We start from the raw sequence: 21586 nt of genomic DNA on the forward strand, positions 1-21586 counted from the left end.
AGTTGCCTTTGGTTAGAAAGCCCGCCCTGCTGCCACAGGTGAGTGAGTGGAGGAGGCTTGTCACTGACACCATCCCTCCTGTTGGAACTCGGCCATAAACAATATATTCATAAACAATTTACAAGAAACTAAAGCCCTCAAGGGAGTAATGATTGATCGGGTTATTGGCTGTTAAGATCCTGCAAGCGGCATTGTGTTTTTTCCTGCTTGTGGATTACCAAAGTGACGTATTTGCAAAACCGGTTCTATAGGTGACCTTTGACCTACCTGAATTCTGATGCAAGTAGGCCCTGCTGTTTCTGTATGACAGGTGAGGACCCGGAGAAGATAACAGCATCCCGGGGTCACCAGGCCGCCAGCCACACGGCATGGCGCATACCACGCAGCTCAACAGTGACTACGCAGGGAGGTGTCGTCCTGTCTATGTCGGAGGCCCGACAGAGACCTATTTGCTCAGCATACACGTCCCCTGTATGCAGGAGAAAGTACAGCATGAGACTGTGGCGCAGACAAGCAAGAGTAGGCTAGACGATTTTATTCAAGGCTATCATTACATTTACCACAATGAAGGGTGAGGGGCGATGAATCTCACTTTGCTCCTGACACGTCCTCAGCCTTAATGCCCTTTTAGAATCCGTGGGTCTGTGTTCGATAATGCCACACCCAACACTAGTAGCATGTAAATGGCACTGGACAGACATGTGACAAGCATTTGCTATTTCCTTAATGTGGAGTTGTAAACACCGTAACCTGAACATTAGGAAAATGCAGTTACCTGGGCTACCGCATATATTTGTCTTTATATCTTGTTTCTGTGTGGAAGAAACACCTTTGCCCTAGACTGCTATGACGTTTGGGGTCGTTCCGAGGGAGGGAGTTACACCACTTTCCCTACACCCCTACGAAGTTTGGGGTTGCTTCGTTCCCTCTCCCAACCTAATAGGGTTGTCACACCAGTTCTTTGCTTGGGTACTCCCATCCATTTCCATTGTGTGAAAGGAATGGGAAAACATTAGTGAATATCCACAATCGCACAAGTTTCTGAGTGTTCCCAGTCTCTCAAGGCCATTCATGCATTCTTCCTCCCACTCACCACCTCTTGTGTAGGGTTTAGTACAGAATACTTACATACAGTTGTGGTGTACAATTACGATGCATTAAAACCAATTCTGGCTGTCGGGTATCTTTGACAGATATCTGACAGATGTAAAAGTAATATTATTCAACCATAAATGTCGATTTAGAGTTGTAACTGATTTTCCTAATTGGGCTATTGGATCAAAAACTTCCTGGTTATGTAGTGTGATACCGGCATCTTTGTATTGCTCAAATACAGTTAATGATCTTTAAAGTCATATTGGTGTGTAGGTACCCAAAAGTGTGTCATCTGCATGAAAGAGGCGAGGAGTACCCCGCCATGCAATCGTGGTGGGGATGAGGCATCAGGGAGCAAGCGGGTGTGCAAGATAAGTTAAACGAATACGTAAATCACTGTGGTCCCTGTCTCATGCCTTTAGTGTAGATGTAATTGCAATGATGTCTACTCTGCATTAAGGTCTCAAGTGCAACGTAGAAGTTTTGTACAATGTCCTGGTGAGTGCCTCAGCTATTTATTTTCCACCCCTGATCTGAGCGTTGGACGTCTTCAGAAGTCACTCACACATCAAAATTACAACACTAGAAGCCCTCACGTGTGTGTGCCATACATGCTTCCCTAAAGTATTGCCATGGTAAACTGAAATAGCCTGCACTGAAGCACCCCTGCCGAAGTGGACCCTAGCCCTCTCATTAACTGAGGGTCAAAACAACGTAACTAGTCAACATATGTGGCAAAATATCTCCTGCACAGAGCTCCTTATGTCCAAGAACACTGTAACCGGTAAAGAGGAGCGAGAGAAAGATGAAACAAGCGACCAAATATGTGTAGACTGTGTTAATTCTCAGTTTGCAAAACTAATAACATTAAACAAATCTGTACAATTTACAGCACGACTATTTTTGTGCATTGATATTTTTATAGATTATATATTTGAAGCACCCAATAAGTCGTTTTACTTCCAAATACATACCTTTTTAGGTAGCATTCAATAAAAAGGTTTCCTCGTTGAGTAAAGTCTGGCTTTTTGAAATATGGAGCTGATATATCGATTTCGCAAGACCTCGAATGCAACACAATAAAACTATGACTAATAGTTTCTCTTCCACAACCACAAAATCCAATCTCCTCCTTCCATGAGCTAGTGAAGAGGGACATGAAAATCCCGTGGTAGTGCTTTTTTGTGGCTAGTAATGTATTTGGTTTCATCTTAATTACTCTACACTGCATCTCTTAAATTAAAGGGTACTTGATCATACTTACTAGAAAAGCCTATCTAATAAGGTTGGACGTTTTTAAACAACTAAACGGGGAGTACTAGTAAATGGAAATGTGTATCATGTTCGAACACAAATATAATGTATTTTCCCCACCTAAGGAACACAATTACAGAAAAAGAAATTAAACATTTTGAAAGCATATGTTATCACCTCTGTGCTAAAGTAACAGAGCAAAGGAGAAAATCCTCCAGCAGTTCTCACCGTTCAGGAGAAATACAGCATGATATGTCTTGCTATACAGTTTAGGTCTTGTCAATTTCACGAATATCCAGTAACCTTTGGGATTTAAATCCCATTGTGTGAGTGTCACCTGCTTCTGTTAGCCACATCTTGATGTGGGATGACGTTTTCAAATGCAGTTCTTTGTAAGCTGTGCAGAGAATGTTAAACCTCTTGTGATAGACAGTGGACATTATGGAGATCAGATGTGATGTTGTAGGAAGTTGCCTCTGTATGCACTATTTCAAGGTAAGGAATAGTATGCACAGAGTCCAAGGGTTCCCCTTAGAGGTAAGATAGTGGCAAAAAGAGATAATACTAATGCTCTATTTTGTGGTAGTGTGGTCGAGCAGTGGGCTTATCAAAGGAGTAGTGTTAAGCATTTGTTGTACATACACACAGGCAATAAATGAGGAACACACACTCAGAGACAAATCCAGGCCAATAGGTTTTGTTATAGAAAAATATATTTTCTTAGTTTATTTTAAGAACCACAGGTTCAAATTCTACATGTAATATCTCATTTGAAAGGTATTGCAGGTAAGTACTTTAGGAACTTTGAATAATCACAGTAGCATATATACTTTTTTCATAAAACACAATAAGCTGTTTTAAAAGTGGACACACTGCAATTTTCACAGTTCCTGGGGGAGGTAAAGTATTGTTAGTTCTTGCAGGTAAGTAAACCACCTACGGGGTTAAGATTGGGGTCCAAGGTAGCCCACCGTTGGGGGTTCAGAGCAACCCCAAAGTCACCACACCAGCAGCTCAGGGCCGGTCAGGTGCAGAGTTCAAAGTGGTGCCCAAAACGCATAGGCTTCAATGGAGAGAAGGGGGTGCCCCGGTTCCAGTCTGCCAGCAGGTAAGTACCCGCGTCTTCGGAGGGCAGACCAGGGGGGTTTTGTAGGGCACCGGGGGGGACACAAGCTCACACAAAAAGTACACCCTCAGCAGCACTGGGGCGGCCGGGTGCAGTGTGCAAACACGCGTCGGGTTTCCAATGGATTTCAGTGAGAGACCAAGGGGTCTCTTCAGCGGTGCAGGCAGGCAAGGGGGGGGGGGGGGCTCCTCGGGGTAGACACCACCTGGGCAAGGGGAGAGGGCCTCCTGGGGGTCACTCCTGCACTGAAGTTCCGATCCTTCAGGTGCTGGGGGCTGCGGGTGCAGGGTCTTTTCCAGCCGTCGGGATTTTAGAGTCAGGCAGTCGCGGTCAGGGGGAGCCTCGGGATTCCCTCTGCAGGCGTCGCTGTGGGGACTCAGGGGGGACAACTTTGGTTACTCACAGTCTCGGAGTCGCCGGAGGGTCCTCCCTGAGGTGTTGGTTCTCCACCAGTCGAGTCGGGGTCGCCGGGTGCAGTGTTGCAAGTCTCACGCTTCTTGCGGGGATTGCAGGGGTCTTTAAATCTGCTCCTCTGAAACAAAGTTGCAGTCTTTTTGGAGCAGGGCCGCTGTCCTCGGGAGTTTCTTGTTCCTCTTGAAGCAGGGCAGTCCTCTGAGGATTCAGAGGTCGCTGGTCCTGGAGAAAGCGTCGCTGGAGCAGGTTTCTTTAGAAGGCAGGAGACAGGCCGGTAGGACTGGGGCCAAAGCAGTTGGTGTCTTCTTTCTTCTTCTGCAGGGGTTTTCAGCTCAGCAGTCTTCTTCTTCGGTAAGTTGCAGGAATCTAAATTCTTAGGTTCAGGGAAGCCCTTAAATACTAAATTTAAGGGCGTGTTTAGATCTGGGGGGTTAGTAGCCAATGGCTACTAGCCCTGAGGGTGGGTACACCCTCTTTGTGCCTCCTCCCAAGGGGAGGGGGTCACATTCCTATCCCTATCGGGGGAATCCTCCATCTGCAAGATGGAGGATTTCTAAAAGTTAGAGTCACCTCAGCTCAGGACACCTTAGGGGCTGTCCTGACTGGCCAGTGACTCCTCCTTGTTATTCTCATTATCTCCTCCGGCCTTGCCGCCAAAAGTGGGGCCGTGACCGGAGGGGGAGGGCAACTCCACTAGCTGGAGTGCCCTGTGGTGCTGGAACAAAGGGGGTAAGCCTTTGAGGCTCACCGCCAGGTGTTACAGCTCCTGCCTGGGGGAGGTGTGAGCATCTCCACCCAGTGCAGGCTTTGTTACAGGCCACAGAGTGACAAAGGCACTCTCCCCATGTGGCCAGCAACATGTCTCGAGTGTGGCAGGCTGCTAGAACTAGTCAGCCTACACGGGTAGTTGGATTAGGTTTCAGGGGCACCTCTAAGGTGCCCTCTGGGGTGTATTTTACAATAAAATGTACACTGGCATCAGTGTGCATTTATTGTGCTGAGAAGTTTGATACCAAACTTCCCAGTTTTCAGTGTAGCCATTATGGTGCTGTGGAGTCCGTGTTTGACAGACTCCCAGACCATATACTCTTATGGCTACCCTGCACTTACAATGTCTAAGGTTTGGCTTAGACACTGTAGGGGCACAGTGCTCATGCACTGGTGCCCTCACCTATGGTATAGTGCACCCTGCCTTAGGGCTGTAAGGCCTGCTAGAGGGGTGACTTATCTATACTGCATAGGCAGTGTGAGGTTGGCATGGCACCCTGAGGGGAGTGCCATGTCGACTTACTCGTTTTGTTCTCACCAGCACACACAAGCTGGTAAGCAGTGTGTCTGTGCTGAGTGAGGGGTCCCCAGGGTGGCATAAGATATGCTGCAGCCCTTAGAGACCTTCCCTGGCATCAGGGCCCTTGGTACCAGGGGTACCAGTTACAAGGGACTTACCTGGATGCCAGGGTGTGCCAATTGTGGAATCAAAAGTACAGGTTAGGGAAAGAACACTGGTGCTGGGGCCTGGTTAGCAGGCCTCAGCACACTTTCAATTCAAAACATAGCATCAGCAAAGGCAAAAAGTCAGGGGGTAACCATGCCAAGGAGGCATTTCCTTACAGATGTTAATCATGTTTTCTAGCACCAGTTGTCCGTTTAGCTGCTATGTGTAGGACCCCTTTACAGGGAGAAAACATAGACTTGTGAAAGCCAAGTAAAACATTACGTTCATCTAGACGGGGGACTAAGGGCCTGATTTTGAGTTTACTGGACAGAGTATACACCGTCACCATGGTGGAGTAGTTTACCCCTGCTATTACAAGGGTACTCCGCCGCAAATTTAGAGATGTCTGCTAGCTCAGTGGTCATCTTCTGCCTTTCCAGGAACTACAGTCATGGCAGTTCCTGTAAATGCACTGAAAGTTTAAGGGCAGCTTCGTCGACATGATGGAACTTTACATCCAACTTTTTAATTTTTGTAATTTTCAAAAGTGTGATTTTGTTTTTGAAAATATATAAAAAAAACATTTATCCCTTCACCATGGGAATTTTCTCCCATAGTGTAGTGGTTCATTTAGAGGTTTTTTGCTTTGGACAGGTTTTAGTGGATGTGTGAGAACAAAAACTGGCCATTTGTTTGCCACTCTAAACAGGGCAGGCAGACACATAGCCAAACCCACGATAGCCCGACGGAGTGAGGGTTGTCGGGGGTGTATGCAGGCGGCAAAGATGGAGTTGTCTCTGCCATCTACAAACTGAAGTTCTGCCTGACTCTAAATGAGGCTGGCGGAACTTCACTGTGGCAGAGAGGGTATACCATCACTTTTGCAATGAAGTGCTTTCTCTGCCAAGGTCTAAATAAGGTCCTAAATCATGTAGCATAACACAGATATCATCTGATGGAATTGTTGTGCTGCTTTCCTGAGTAAATTAGTTTGATTAAGACCTTTTTGATGAAGTTAGTTATGTGGTCCTAATTGGCTGAAGATGTCACTGAGGATAAATCTGGGGATTTGAACGGATATATACATTTTATCCAGGAAATCAAGGTCTGAACACATTTAAGCAGTTCTGAATGTTTTCATTAGCCTTTCCTGGGTATAGAAGTAATGATTCTGGCTTGCTGGAGCTTGCTATTAGGGAAAAGGCTGGCTTCATTTTTCAATATGTAGAAGAAATAGCATAGCGCATGTCTTCTAAAGATGCCATTGTTAAATACTGCTGGGCATCATTGTCATGAGGTTATTTTTAGCATTTATGTAGGCACATTTATTTTAGCTTGGTCTGAGGCCTGTGCCCTCTCAGCTAGTCACTTGTCATTTTGGTTCTCTCATTGTTTTAGCAAGGCTTAATTTTAGTGGTGATGTTTTATTATTTTTATCAGGTGCCCTTCACGCAGAGTTTCCTATTTATTTAACTGCACAACATTTTCATCATGTGTTCACTCCAAGGCCACACATAATAGTTTACTGGGTATTGCCAGTCCACAGAGTACAATGTCTACTTTACATAGAAAAGACACATTATCATGTCAGGCCAGGTCTCAGAACAACACCATATTTTATTATAAAATAATATGCTGCCCAAACTAAGGCAGAGGGGACATTCCAGCCAGCCAGCCATCTCATCCTGCACATCATCGCAGGTTCTGCTGAAACTTTGAGCTTCCTCTTTGTCTACGTGGCAGGACTCCCAGCAGACTAACATATCCTTTCTTTACCTCTACCACAGGTATAGATATTGGGCTTACTTATTGGGACTAGATGGGCAAATTAGGGATACCACTGCTATTTGCTCTCATGTAGAAACTTAGTAGTGTAGGAAGGGATATTAGATACACTATTGTGACAGTATGGTGTGACTCTTCCTGTGTTTAACTTTCCTGGTCACTGCAGTAATAGTGTTGTGTTTTATTATCTTCATAATCGCAAATTCATGCCATTTTACATAGAACACAGTTGCTTCACTAAAACCTATTGAACTAATATTCTGCTTCTGTTTGTCTGTGCATGTATGAGACTTGTATAAGTGAAAGAAAGGGCCACAATCTGTTCTACCATGACTTCCCTGCAGAGTCACAGAGTGTTATGCGATGGGCTGCCACAAATGATCTTTACCTTTAGTACAGGTGAGGTGCGGCTAGATAGCTGGAATGGTTAGGCCAACAGCTGTCACACCGTTTGGGATCAGACTCAGTCACCCACGCTCGTTGGTGCTGCTGCCCAAGATCCAGCAGTCTTGTTACCACAACAGGAGTCCTACGACATCATCTGCAGAATGATGATTAGTCACGTGAACATCATCTAGAATCATATATTAATTTCTCTACTCATCTCCAAACATAGATTGACTAATGGGGGTGGACAGGATTGCTTGATGAGGAGCCGAAGATTATAACCTTTAATTTGTAAATTTGTTTCTGGAAAAAAGTATAGTTTTCATGTTTATCAAAATCCTAATTTATTGATGAAGTAATTTTTTTTACATTTTTAGGAAAAGTAACTTTGAGAAAGTTACCTTTCCCATATGTAAAGATCCTGGAGGCAACTTCAGCTGTCTAGCCAGTGCTTGAACTTAATGGTGTGTAAAAACTGCTCCTATAGCCGAACAGTGACTTAGGTTTGGTGATAGGATAGGTTGAGTGTGGGGCACGTGAGCCCTATCAGTTCAGGAAGGACAGTTGGGATAGTTCCAGGTGCTCTATAAACTGGAAAGGGACAGAGACGAAGACTGTCAATTCCAAGTCAGAGATCTTCGAACTCAGGGGTGACAACCCACAGGGGTCCGTGGCTGTGTTCTTAAGGGCAGGGCAAATGCCTTGGTTATCACTTGAAAAATTATGTTGGCCTGGAAGCGCAAATTTGTTTATTTATTTTGTTTCCAGGCGGCCTTCTTTTACTTCTGGAGGTGGAAGTGCATAAAAAGTATGGCAAGTGTAATCCGGAGGGCTCAAAGACGTGGCTAAAAGAGCAAAATATTCTATACGCTTTTTTTTTTTTTTTATGTTTAGCCATCTACATATAAAATAATGCACATTCCTCAAATGGGAAATAAATGAAGATAATCTTTAGGAATGCTCTCTTTTACTTTATGAAACTGCAAATGTTTACTGTGATCACTGCAGATGTCTGTGAGATCAGACAGTGACTGGATCGGATCCTGTTTGGCGCAGTGCAGAGTAGTGACTTGTGTGTTTATAGTGTCATGAAGCAGCAGTCTGTAACAGAAAGTGCTGTGAATAGGTAAATAATTGTTAAAAAAGTATATTACACACAGTATAAGATAGGTTGCTTATGAATGATTTAGTGTTTAAGATAAAACAAGTACTTTCAAATAATATATGTTGGTAATAGGTAATCAGTCGGTACCTACTGCAAGCAGTTTTATAAGTCCATAGAAAAGACACTTTCCAAAACTTAACAACCCTACAATATCTCTCGAAAAGAATACATCTTTTTTCACTATGAAGCTTCAAGTGATGCTATAAATAAACCCTTTACTCACTTCCATGCAGCCTTTACAGTTGCTGAATAACCCATTGCACATGTTTACATTTCTTTCAGGTCGAAGGTATCTTAGTGAGAAGATATGTTTCATCTTTAGCCCTAGGTCCCTCTGTCAGCTTCACTTTAGACTAGGCCTGGGTGAAATTGTAATTGTGCCCGGAGAAATTGGAGGAATTTCGGTAAAGTCACTTAACTCTTGTGGCACAAAATTACAGAACATTACACAATTACACCTTTTTGCGTAATTTTGAGTAATTTCAGGCAAAAATGCCTACCCAAGAGCATAGGAATAGTGTGCGAGCGCTTGCTGCTGTTCTGCTGTTTCATATTGGGGAAAAATCATCCTCTTGTAAATTCTGGACAGGAGGGTGCATTGTGTGTTAAGAAATTAGCTCTACATGCAGGCTTACTCCCCTCACTTAATTCTACTGTAATTTTGCATAATAATGCTACAGCAATATACAAAAGTTACCCTAACACTTACTTTAGACTTCCCTTCCCACATATCACACAGCAGCACCTCAAGGTCCCTATAACCAGTCTGGAATGATTGTTGTTAACAAAAGTATAAAATCAAGAAAACATGGGCTTTTATGTCCCCTACACGGTATGCCCACTTCAACTTTTGTTTACATGCAGTTGTCCTTTCAGATGAATCAACTGGGTGGCATGGAGGAGACCAGAAGTGTGATATTCAGATGCAGAGCCCTGATCATCCAGACCCTGGGGGCCTCAGAGTAATGGGCAAATAGAAGGCACACAGGAGCAAGATCCATAGATAGCATCAAGGTGATTGCCCAACGAGGGAGTGCTATGTGATAACTCATTTTTCATTTCCCAATGAACAGAGACAGCTTCTTCGGACGAAAGTAGAGAGCTATATGAGCTTTTTTGTTTATATAGCCATCACCACCCTTAGTGCAGTAGGTTCAGCAGCACCAGGGCAATGGTGTAAGGGGCCACTGCACCCAACTATGGTTATGTTGCTAGCACAAAAACAGGGTGGTAGCCATTTTCCTTGCTATCATTTTGGACAAGTGGAGTAGGTAGAGGTACAAGTATCACTGGTGCTCTGTGTTGTGAGGGGCCAACCAATCCCCTGTTACTGCACATTTACAGTCCTCCTTGCTTGCATTAGGGCCTAGTGCCCCCTTGTTGCACCAGTTTTGCTTTGGGCCAATACCAGTGGCCTAAGTGATTGGAGAATTATATCAGAGAAGGAAACGTAACTTAGGCCTCAGAGTTGCCCGAGCGGGGATGAGGCAAGATGAAGGCCTATGTTTTCAACAAAGAGCAGAGTAGGCTTCCCGATTCAAAAGGCAGTCACTTCCATTACTGAAGCAGGTGCAGTGGCACTCGGGCCCGGGAGGTTGAGGGGCACTCTGCATCACACTTATGACTGTCTTACTTTATAAAAGAGGCATTGAGGCTTGCTTTCCTTGCTAGCATTAGGGATGATAGTGCTCTTGCTGCAAAGAGGCAGGCAAATCTTTGGAGCTCATATTTTTCCAAAGACACTGCATTCTCTCTCAAGATGGGAGTGATGGCCAACCGTGTTGAGAAAGAGGTGAAATTGGCAAAGGAGATTGCCTGCTACTCAGGGCTGCATCTACCATTAGTGCAGAAGGTGCAATTGCATTGGGTTCCAGGGGTGTGGAAGGGCTCACAACACCCTCGTTATGAAGATTGGTGTATTTTTGGTCAAATGCTCTTTTTGTGTGATGTATTTGCTCTTTTATAAGTCTCATATTTAGCGCTGGTTAAAAGCTACAGAAACAGTGCCCCTGAAATGATCTCAGAAGCCGTGCCCCCAGTACTCAAGGGCCCTATCTCTTTTTCTCCCCCAAGTCTGCCATAAACGTTTGGAGGGGGACCCGACTTCAAAACATTTTGCTTAGGGGGCTCAGAGCAATGACATTTGAAGTCCTCTGGTTAAAAAGGGGGACCGAAAGAAGGGAAAGCCTTTGTTACCCAGCCCCACACTAGCCAGGCTGATTCTGAAACCCAGGGAGAAGGAAGCTATCCCTGAAACCTGTGTGAAGTGGACACAGTGGAAGGGATTGCTACTTCTCCTGGCCATACCTCAGTGGAGCCACAAGGTCTCTGCACAGGGAGAAAGCCATCTTGGATTTTAGAAGAAATGTGCACTATAGGATTGTTTGCAAAAGGAACTTTTACTGCATTGGTTAGGGAGAGGCCAGGAGTCACACCCACCCACGGTCTTCTGAAAACTAAAAATGTGCACCCCAAAGAACCCTCCTCATAGACACCTTTTGTACCTGCAGAAGATCAGAAAACTAGAACCTGTTTAATGTAACATGAGTGGAACCCTGATTGGCTGGACCTACTCCCTCTTGTACCTACGACAAAGAGGTGGACTCCAAGGTTCAGTTAGGTGATCTCCTGTGTATCTATAGGGACCCAACAAGCTGCAAGAAGCATTTTCGTAAACTGCAAGCTGTCCAGTATCAACTGTACCCATACACAACCTTGCCAGTGGCCTCTGCTGAAGTGGGACCTGGAGCCCAAGTGTGGTCCATGAGGATGTGGGAGCCATAGAAGTGTCCCAGAGGAGCTGCTTCAGAAACTCTGAAAAGTTGGGACTATCAAAATGTGTGGACTTCCAAGCCCTTCGACAACGTGAACCTTGCGACAAATGTATCTGACTTCTATTCAACTTCCTCAAATACAGTTTTATGCCCCACTGGAGGATTTTGAGCCCCATAAAAAAAGACTAAGGGCCTGATTTAATATTGGTGACGAGTGTCCCGTCTGCTGAAATCTAAATCCCATTATATCCTATAGGATTTAGACTTTGTCGGATAGTATATCCGTCACCGTTGTGACAGAGAAACAAGTCTGCCAATATCTAAATCAGGCCCTAAGTCAGACCAGGACAAACTCACTTAGTATATTGGTCCCTGCTCAATTGAAATCTTGCCTAGGCCACAGTCTACCACGCCTATAGACTATCATTGGAGCTTAGTGCATTTTGGCGCTATTTTCACTTAAATCCTTAAAAAATGAATACCTACAGATCTCTTTATTGGATTTTTGTCATTTTAGCGGCATAATTTCTATTTTTATTATTTGTGACTCATATAGTGTTCTGACTTTAGTACTGTTTTGGCACTGCATAAATACCTTACACATTGTCCTTGGTTAAACCTATCTGCTCTCTGCCATACCTACCAGAGGGTCAGTTTCTAGTTAATTTAGTGACTTTTGAGTTTCATCCTTCCAAGTTAGTGTTTTTATTTCTTGAAGTGAGAGGTTGCTCACCCCAAAATAATAGTTAACTTTCTTACAATGTTCCACGCCTCAAGTGTGGCTGACTCTAATGTGCATTTCGGTCTGATCCTGACTGATACTTATAGAGATTATTTTTAGATTTGACGTTGAGTGACACTACTTTGTCAATAATTTTGTGTTGAAAAGATGACTTAGTAATGGGCCTAAGGTTTGTGGACATGTTTTGGGGCTAGGACGGATTTCTTAAGAGTCATGAGGTTTGTCTTTATTTAATTGAAAGTGGATAACTTTTTAAAGCCAGGTAAGGTTTGGTAATTTTTATGCTGGAATCGCTGGCAGTGGAAGCACATCTTTTTAACTCTTTAAGGTCTTCTCTGTGTTCCTGATTTTTGAAGAGTCACAGCAGGCGATCGCAGAAACAGCCGATGAGGGTGACTTGTCTACCCATTGCTTTGCCTCTCAAGACACGCGCAGCTCAGTTGAGTTTCTTGGTTTACCTTGGCAGTGCCAGTGATTTCTCCTTCTTGTGAGTCACAGTCTTATCAGCATTGACATTGCCCTCTGTCCAGCACTATCACAGATATCCCATTTCACACTTAACCAGTGGGTTTCACCTTTTGCCTTGGGCAGGCAGGCTGATATAAAAAAAAAATCTGTTCCTATCTGATGTAATTCTGCCAGGCTAGAAAAGCTCCAAGAGCGCAAGCCCTTCCGGGATTGCAGCATAGTTCTTTAAGTGGACAAAAAATAATTTCTATCAGTCACGAGTGGGGAATAGTCTAGTGAAAGTTACTGGTGACAGAAGGGGGGCGTAAAATATTGCACATTCATTTAACCCTGCAGTTGAATTCTGGTAAACCTTTCTGATGTTAAGAACATTTGGGTAATACCCAGCTTTCGGTCAGTTGTCAAATGTGCTGTAAGTTACGCGCAACATTTAGCGCTCATATGTAATGCTGCATTGACAACAGTTGCAGATGTATCCCTTCTTGCAAACCCTTAAGTCACATTTTATTAAGGGGGTATGCAAAACTGGTGTAGTGCAATATCTCGCATGGATGAACATCCAAAAAAGCATGTGCATTCTAACCAGGCCTATTGGCTCTGTCAGCACTTGTTTGTCAGAACTGTCTCTGTGTCAGGCTCCATCTGCAGGTGTATTTCTGAGTGTTCTGAACACAGCCTGGACTCTGCTCCCTCAAAGTATGCGAAGCACCTTTGTAAACATGCTGACCTTTCACACACATTCGAGGCAACGAAACTACCAAAACAAGCTGTTTGTCAAAACCTTTGATGCCAGAATGACTTTTCGACAAGCGGCATTTATCATTTTAAATAAGGGTGGAGGGGTCGGGCAGTCAGCCGCAAACATTCCGCTTTCTTTTTACCAAACCTTTACCCAAATATTCGTTTTCAGAACGTATCATTTTCAACGTGTTTGTCAGTCTTCCACAAATCACAACTTTGCTCTCCAACCGTCCTGTCGACCCTCACTTCCCCTCATCCTGATAAGACAGGCACCCCCCGTAAACACTTTCACCTGCTGGCCCACCATCACCTCCATAAGACTGGTAACACCATGTGCTCCATCCACTCAAGAGCTCTATTGGGTTCGTGTTAATACTTCATCTTCACCAAAGCTCTCATCCCTATTTGCAAGGCCCTCACCTCAACACTCAATGACTCCTTCACCACTGCCACCTTCCAGGACACCTGAAAACACACCACCATACTACCTCTACTGAATAAACCATCTGGGGATCCTAGCCAACTACAGACCGATCTCCTGGCTACCATACTTAGCAAAAGTCTTAAAGAAACTAGGCACTGGTGGAAATATGATTCCCCTTGCGGAATTGGCAGAATTTGGGTAGCTCCTCATTACATATGTAATTTGAAGATGCTGCGAAAATTCTGTCAATCTTCACGTGGTGGAATTATTATGCCATTCGAGCTTCGCAATGTTCACAGGAACAACTCAAGGCTCCATAAACACTCGCCTGTGTGCCCGAGCAGGATTTGCCAGCCCCTGCGCTATTTCCAGTCGCCACAGACGCTTCTGGCATCATTTTGTAACACCAGCAATCACAAGCGATTGGGGTTCCTTCTTGTGCAGATTTTCTCAAATCAGCTCGAAAATATATTTTTGAGTAAATACTGTACTCATAAGGACGCTCAGGTAGTTTTTGTTAGTGCAAAAAACATGTTTTTTATTTTACTTTTTGTTCTAATACAAAGGAAGTGCCACAGAGATTCCATCTTCCTCTTCCTGTCCAGAAGGGTCCTCCCAGTGCTTTGCCAGTCTGCTGGTCACTTTTCTTTTGAATTTTGGGGTGAGAGGATCTCTCTCTGTGTCTGCAATTCCTGCTGCATATATACCATTGGATTTTAAGGACTTGTTTTGTGGCATCACAGCAAGTAAGTTAATAATCTTTTGGTAGGGGTGTTGTTTGATAGATGACATACACCAGTATATATTTGTACTTTTTATTCAATTTTTAAATTTCATTGTGGTTGTGGAGGGTGGCACGGAGATGCAATAGGGCTTAATTTTTCTTACTCAAATGTTTTGCTTTTATAAGGGAAAACGGTTGCACAGTTAAGTACATTTTCTCCATGTTTGTGAAATTTGCACTATTCATTTATTTGACCATTTGGCCTTGTCTGCCCATGGGCCACCCAGCTAGTACTAGGCACTGGGTATTTGAAATAACTGTTTATATGGTATATGTTGTTTTAAAACGTCTACGATTTAAGCCAGGGATGCCATTGGATTGAATGCAAAATGTGTTTTTTGCAGTTTACGTTTTTTCCCTCAAAAAGTGTATTTTAGTGGGGTAATATTTTGATGCCTTGGGAGTATATGTGTTGTTGGAAAGTTTTTATAGCTGGAAATTTTCTTTTTTGGCATTGCTGAGTTATTGTGGTGGTGTTTGCTTTTTTGTTTACCATTCCTACTTTGTTTGCTGGCCAAGTGGCCATTTATATATCTTGTCAGTGTGTATGTGTTTGCCATAGGCCACCATTTTGTCTTGGTTCTCCATGCCAGTGGCCATTTTGTGTAGTCATTGCCTGTACAGGCCTTCATGTGTCCTTTGTTGTCCATGCATTCTTGCTTATTGTTGTTTGAACTTGAGGCCAGTGGACATTTTGTGATGCAGCCAGTCTGCTTTTGCCATGATCCTGCATGTCTTCTTTGTTGTCCATACCTCCCTGCTTGTTGTTGTTTGAACATGTAGCCAGTGGCCATTTTGTGTGGGAAGCCAGTGTGCTTTTGCCATAGGTCTGCATGTGTTCTTTGTTGTCCATGCATTCTTGCTTCTTGTTGTTTGATAATGTGACCGGTAGCCATTCTGTGTAGCCAGCTGTTGTGGTTTTGCTATAGGCATGAATGTTTTTTTGGTTGTCCATGCCTTTTTCCCTATTGTTGTTTGAACATGTGGCCGACGGCCATTATGTGTAGCCAGCCAGTGTGTTAAATAAATTTTTCCAGTTTACAAAGCCATTTGATAGGGACATTGATTTAAGAGGGCTATAGAACTTTGTTTTTGTTATTTGTTTTACTTTTTCCCCTATAGAAGTTTACTGTGATTGAGGATCATTGTAGTATGTGTATGTACATTGCTTATATAATATTATGTTATTTTTTTCCATTTTTTTCCTACACTTCCTTGCCTCCCAAAGGGTTTCTCATGTCCCCTAGTGAGGCAGCAATTACTTTTTCTGTACATTATTTGATTTTTCCCTGTATCTTCTGCCTGTCATAGGTCTCTAAAACGATAGGCACACACAAGCATTATTTGTTTAAAGATTATTCAGTTTTCACCTTCACCCACTGCCTGCCATATGTCTTCTAGGCCATAGGCACAGAACCGCACACTAGCATTAATTTTTATAATGATTATTTTTTTTTCCCCTGCACCCCTTGCCTGCCATAGTTCTCTTAGGTCATAGGCCCACAGCAGTATTTTTTCAAGGATTATTCCAATTTCCCCTGCAACCCCTGCCTGCCATATGCACACACCAGCATTCATTTTTTAAGAATTATGTCATTTTCCCCTGCACCCCCTGCCTGTCATAGGTGCACACCAGCATTATTATTTTTAAGCATTATTCCATTCTCCCCTGCAAACTCCTGCCTGCCACAAGGATCTCTCCTCAGATGCACATAAAGCAAACTGCTGTGGTTATCCTGATTGAAATATTATGGTATGGTTTGGATTGGAATGGACACACTATTGTTGTTAATTATTTGGAATAAACTCACTACATTATGCATTCTGTATGAATAAATCAAACTGCAAAATGGCACGTCTTAATAAATGTTTTTCTTGCTGTTTCGCTCTTAGGTGCATAAGAGACATCTCCCAGAGTACTGACAGACAGGAGGCAGGCACAAAGTAAAAGCACATAATCTGAGTCCTCCTCTTCTCCCACTTGTGCAGCGAGGCAGCCACTGCAATCGTGGCGATTATCAGGAGTCTGAATTGGATTTGTCTCTGCTGCAAAGAGTGCAATCCTCACAGCAGACTGAGCAAAGTGGACAACAGGAGCCACAGCCAGCAGCCGCTCCTCCTGAAATAGGAGCAGAACAGGAGATTGAGTTTCCTGCTGAACAAAATGCAGCTCTTCAACCACTGGCTCCCCGATCTCCAGGGAGAAAATGAAAAGCTACTCCACCATCTTCTCTAAGTTGCCCTTCTGATGATTTGGATATGGATTTGGATCCCAGCCAAATCTGAGACCCACCACAAGAGACAAAAGCAAACTTCCTGAAAGCCCTGGCATTATCATTATGAATACTGACAGTGATGAGGAGAAGACAGCGATTGTCAGTACGGAAGGCGGCTCAGAGGACACCGAGATGAACAGTCCTATTGAACATGCTCAGAGGTACATAGCATTGGTTCCACTACCAACACCGTCAGCTTCCATATTTGTAAGGCCCCTGCTGAGGCTTCATTCACCAATAACTCAGTCAAAGTACACCCTGCAGAGAGGCAAACAAAACACCCATCTACCTCTAGTTTTTCAGTGTTTGGCAATGGCACACTAAAAACGTTCTCCTCCCTAGTTTTGAAATACTTTTTGATTAGCAAGCAGGCGGATAACATTGCAATATGCCCCACTGGCCACATGAATTTTCATCGAGGTAAGCCTGGTTCACACTATGCTACTGGAGGCCTAATGCCCCATATGAAAAAACACCATGAACTCCGAAGAGAGGAGCACCTTAAAAAAGGTAGCTGTTGGTGGTGGTGATTAGATAGGAGAATCAGCACAAATCACTGTGATAGAAGGAAGTGAGGAGCAAGGGAAGGATGAAAGCTTTACACAAAGCAGTCCTGTCACGTGCAGTGTGCCAGCATCACCTGCATCAGCATCCTCCAAATGGCACAAGATTCAGATGTAGACATCACCACATACAGTGAGTACCCAGAGATGCACGTTGAGTCTACCACCACCTGATTCTCTCTGGAAGTGGCCTGTGACAGTGGCACCACAAAAGAAAAGAAAAGAAAATCCAAACTACTGTTATGGGCATTTTTAGGCAGGAGAGGCCCTATGAACGCAACCACTCAATAGCAAGTTTGTACAACAGGAAGCTAGCTAAAATTGTAGCGCTAGACCATCTCCCTTTATCCTTTGTGGGAAGATGAGGATTTAAAAAAATTAATGGGGGGCATCTGCCCTAAATAGAAGTTTCCCAGCCAGACGGATTTTGCCTGAGTTACTGTTCCAGCACTCCATCATAATGTGCTGTGATTGGTTGGACAAGCTTTGTAGCAGAGTGCTGCTCACACAATCCATCTGATGACAGACATGGGGGCCAGCTATCAACCAACTAATTAGTGTGTATCACTGCACACTGGATCTCTTTTGTGGGGGTTAGGCAACAAGTATCTGCATGTCTCAGCACTGAAGAAACTTAAGAGAATTCAGCAGCATGCTACAGTAGAGATGTTCACCATGGAGAAATCCCACGCAGCTACAAAAATCTTGGAAGACCTTAACAGAAAGGTGTTTAAATGGCTGCGACCTAGAGGTTTCCGAATTGGATACGTTGCCACAGACAATGGCAGTAATATGGTGAAAGCCATGGGAGATATTTCAGGGTCCTGTGTTTTTGGGATATTCCATCAGCCTGATTGTGCAGGACTTTCTCACAAAAGAAGGGAGAGGGCCTGATTTAAATATTGGTGGACGGGTTACTCTGTCTCAACGGGGACAGATATCCTGTCGCCGAAATCTAAATCCCATTATTTCTTATGAGTTTTCTGCGAACAGGATATCCATAACTGTTGTGACAGAGTAACCCATCCACTAATATCTAAATCAGGCCCAAAGTCAGCAACACACTGACCACCAGCAGAAGAATCTGCACTCATTTCATTCATTCTTTTAAAGTCTGGAAGCAGTTGAGGATCATTCAGAGTCCTAATGAAGTAATGGTTTAAGCCATCAAACAGGAGGTGCCAACACACTGGAACTTGGCCTACTCATGTTGCAATTTCTCCACCTTGCATGGCTTTACATGGCCTTGTAAATATTGACCCCTTTCATGCATAACACTGCGTGAAAGGGGAGTTCCTTGGGTGTTGCTTGGGGTGTTCCCACGATACACCCATGGAACCCGAATTAATCTGACCAGTTCCCACATTTACAAGTCTAGGAATGTGTCAGATTCGTACGCCACCTCAGGGGTGGCGTAAGAATGACGCAAAGTGGCGAAATATCTTAATTTCTCCTTATTTTTTCCTCTTGAGAATAATGCCTCTTGTGATTGTTTTTGTGCTGGAAGGTATCTATTCCTTCACAAAAATGATCATCCTAGCAACGCAGGATCCCTTGCACCATGGTGCAAGGGTGCCTGCTGTGGCACATGGCAGCATTTTGTGTGCCAGGGCAAGGGGAGAGGACAGAAAGGCACAGTATCTTGTCGATACAGTACATTTCTGCCCCTTCCCGGTGACACGGGGTGGTGCAGAAAGGCACTGTTAATTGAGGCCATTAGGCTGCAAGAGTAAGCTAACATCAAATGTGTAACATAATTTATCTTTCTGAATCAGGCATTGTGTGGCTTTAATGCTTAAACTTCTACTGAGTCCACCCTTGACTCAAACATTTCATAGGTTAAGTTTTAATTGTTTTAATAAGTTAAATACTAGCTTCCCATTCCTCAGAAGTTACTGCTGCAATTTGTTTTATTATGAGGTTTTAGTTATGGTGGTGGTCTGGTCTTTGATAAGGTATGATAATAACCACTAACTCTGTGTTTTCTTTCACTTTAGTTACTTGTGATGGAGAATTTTTCTGAACTTTTCCACATTTGAAGTTCAACTCATTTGGGGTAGGTGGGAGTGGGACCTCACTTGTGATGTCTGCCCTGTTAGTGCTAGCCTGCTACTACCACCACCACCATTAAGAAGGCCTTTTGTGAAACCCTCCAATAAGGTTTTGGAAGATTGAGAGAGATAGCGGCCATTGCTTTATCTATTCAGGTAAGGGAACTAAGAAGTGAAGTGAACTAGTTTAGGTAATAACTTATAGTGAAGTTGGTCTAGGCACATGCATACCCCCTAGTGGTCAATAGTTTAGAGGGTAATATGACAAGGGTATTTATACCTAACTGGTATACACTTTGATGAATGGCTGAATGCTGTAAATGTGGCAAAAGTTAACCTCATCCAGCAATAAGATAGATATGGGCTCTGTTGTTCCCACTCTGGTAGCAGGGTGTTTTTTGGGTATACTGGACTGCAGGAAGAGGACGTAAGAAAAGCAAGTAACATAGAAAATAAATATATGGCAAGGGACTTCAGGTAGGGAAATCTAGGAGGAAAGGGAGTGTACAGTCTGTGGCTATTTCAGAGGACAGATGTTTGTCAATAAATAAACACTATGCTGAGCTAAAAGCAGTGCAAAGACAAAATACAGATTACGAGTGATGTGCATGTTTAGAAAGAAATCCCGCCTTTTTTTTCAAATAAAATCCATCTAAACCACCCATTACAAGTCCACACCTGTTCCCAAACAAATAGCCCCAAATGTCCTATCAATCATATTCAACCCTTTCCCCAACTTCCCTTTCCAGTTACCACCCTCTCCACCCACCAGAAAACAGTCCCTCCCACCAAAAAGTCAATTAAAAAAGATTCAGAGGGTATCCATGAGGGCCGGTAGGTGGGCCACCATTTGAGCAAGATTCTGGCAGTGCCACCTCAAATAAGGCACAGTGAAGGAGGCGGTCTGTTGTCACTGATGCAGATAATGATGGGGGGGTGTTCCACAGGGCAGTAGTGGTGGACCTCAGTTGCTAGTGGTACTGGCATTGGTGTGGCCTGAATGGAAGTGGGCCAGTCTGGCGGGAGGAACTGGAGGTACGTGCCTCCTCCTCCAAAGCCACCGGCCGGCAATATTCGGACACAGTGGTCTTCATCCTCCTGCGCTGCAGCCAAGTGGCTATCTCCTGCAGAGACTGATATCCAGCAGTAGTAGAAGATATACCAAGAAAGAAAACAAAATGAAAAACTTACATTGTAATGCTCCGTACGGATGCTTGTTTATAGTGGCACAGTAGCAGAGCATTGCTGGTCCCCTAAGGCCAATGGAACACCACAAAACCATGGCAGTAGGGAGGGAGATAATACTGCTGGCGGCACAATGGCATCTGCCAGGCTGGAAATTCTCATCTCCAGCCTGACGGCCGCTACCGCCATGGCAGTCAGAGTGGTACATTGGTAGGTTGGCTTCAGCCAACCCACCAATGTCATAATGTGGCGGTAAGTAACGCAAGCCTGTTGGCGGTACTACCGCCACATTGGCACTGACCGCAGGAGTCACAATAACCCCATAGTGTGTAAATTACCTCCCATTAATGAGTAAATCATATATGCTGCACAATTAATAGTTTTCTTGATGTGCAACATTAATAGAGGCATGCATGTGGGTCTGCAGCTCTCTGTAGTCTGCAGCATGTTTTAGGAACAGCTGTAATAGATCATTTTTTAACTTATTATAGTTAATTCCAATGGCCCTGCTTTTCTCTGTCTTCCTCTTCAATTCAATACTGCCTCGAAACTTGGGAGAGGCAGATGAATACTCCATCACACATGATGTATAATGAATATCCTGTCCGCTATAAGTAGACAGTGCCCAGATCACACATAATGCACTGCAGGACAGGGAAGGGAATGGGAAATATTTTATTTGTCATGTTTGTCACAAAGTATCCCATCTGCCAAACTCTAAATCAGGCATTTAATCCCACATTACACCCTGGCCTCACCCTCCACCACAAATTAATTTGGACAAATACCTTCATTTAGCAGTAGGGAAAGTTACTCTCCTGCAAGAGTTAGAGGGATTAAGCTAGGTGGAGGTTTAACTATAGAATATTGGTGTGTCACTGATAATGCGCTACACTTTTGCTTAGTTAGTCACTGTG

This window comes from Pleurodeles waltl, chromosome 7 (assembly GCF_031143425.1).
Source record: "Pleurodeles waltl isolate 20211129_DDA chromosome 7, aPleWal1.hap1.20221129, whole genome shotgun sequence".
In the NCBI taxonomy this organism is placed as follows: domain Eukaryota; kingdom Metazoa; phylum Chordata; class Amphibia; order Caudata; family Salamandridae; genus Pleurodeles; species Pleurodeles waltl.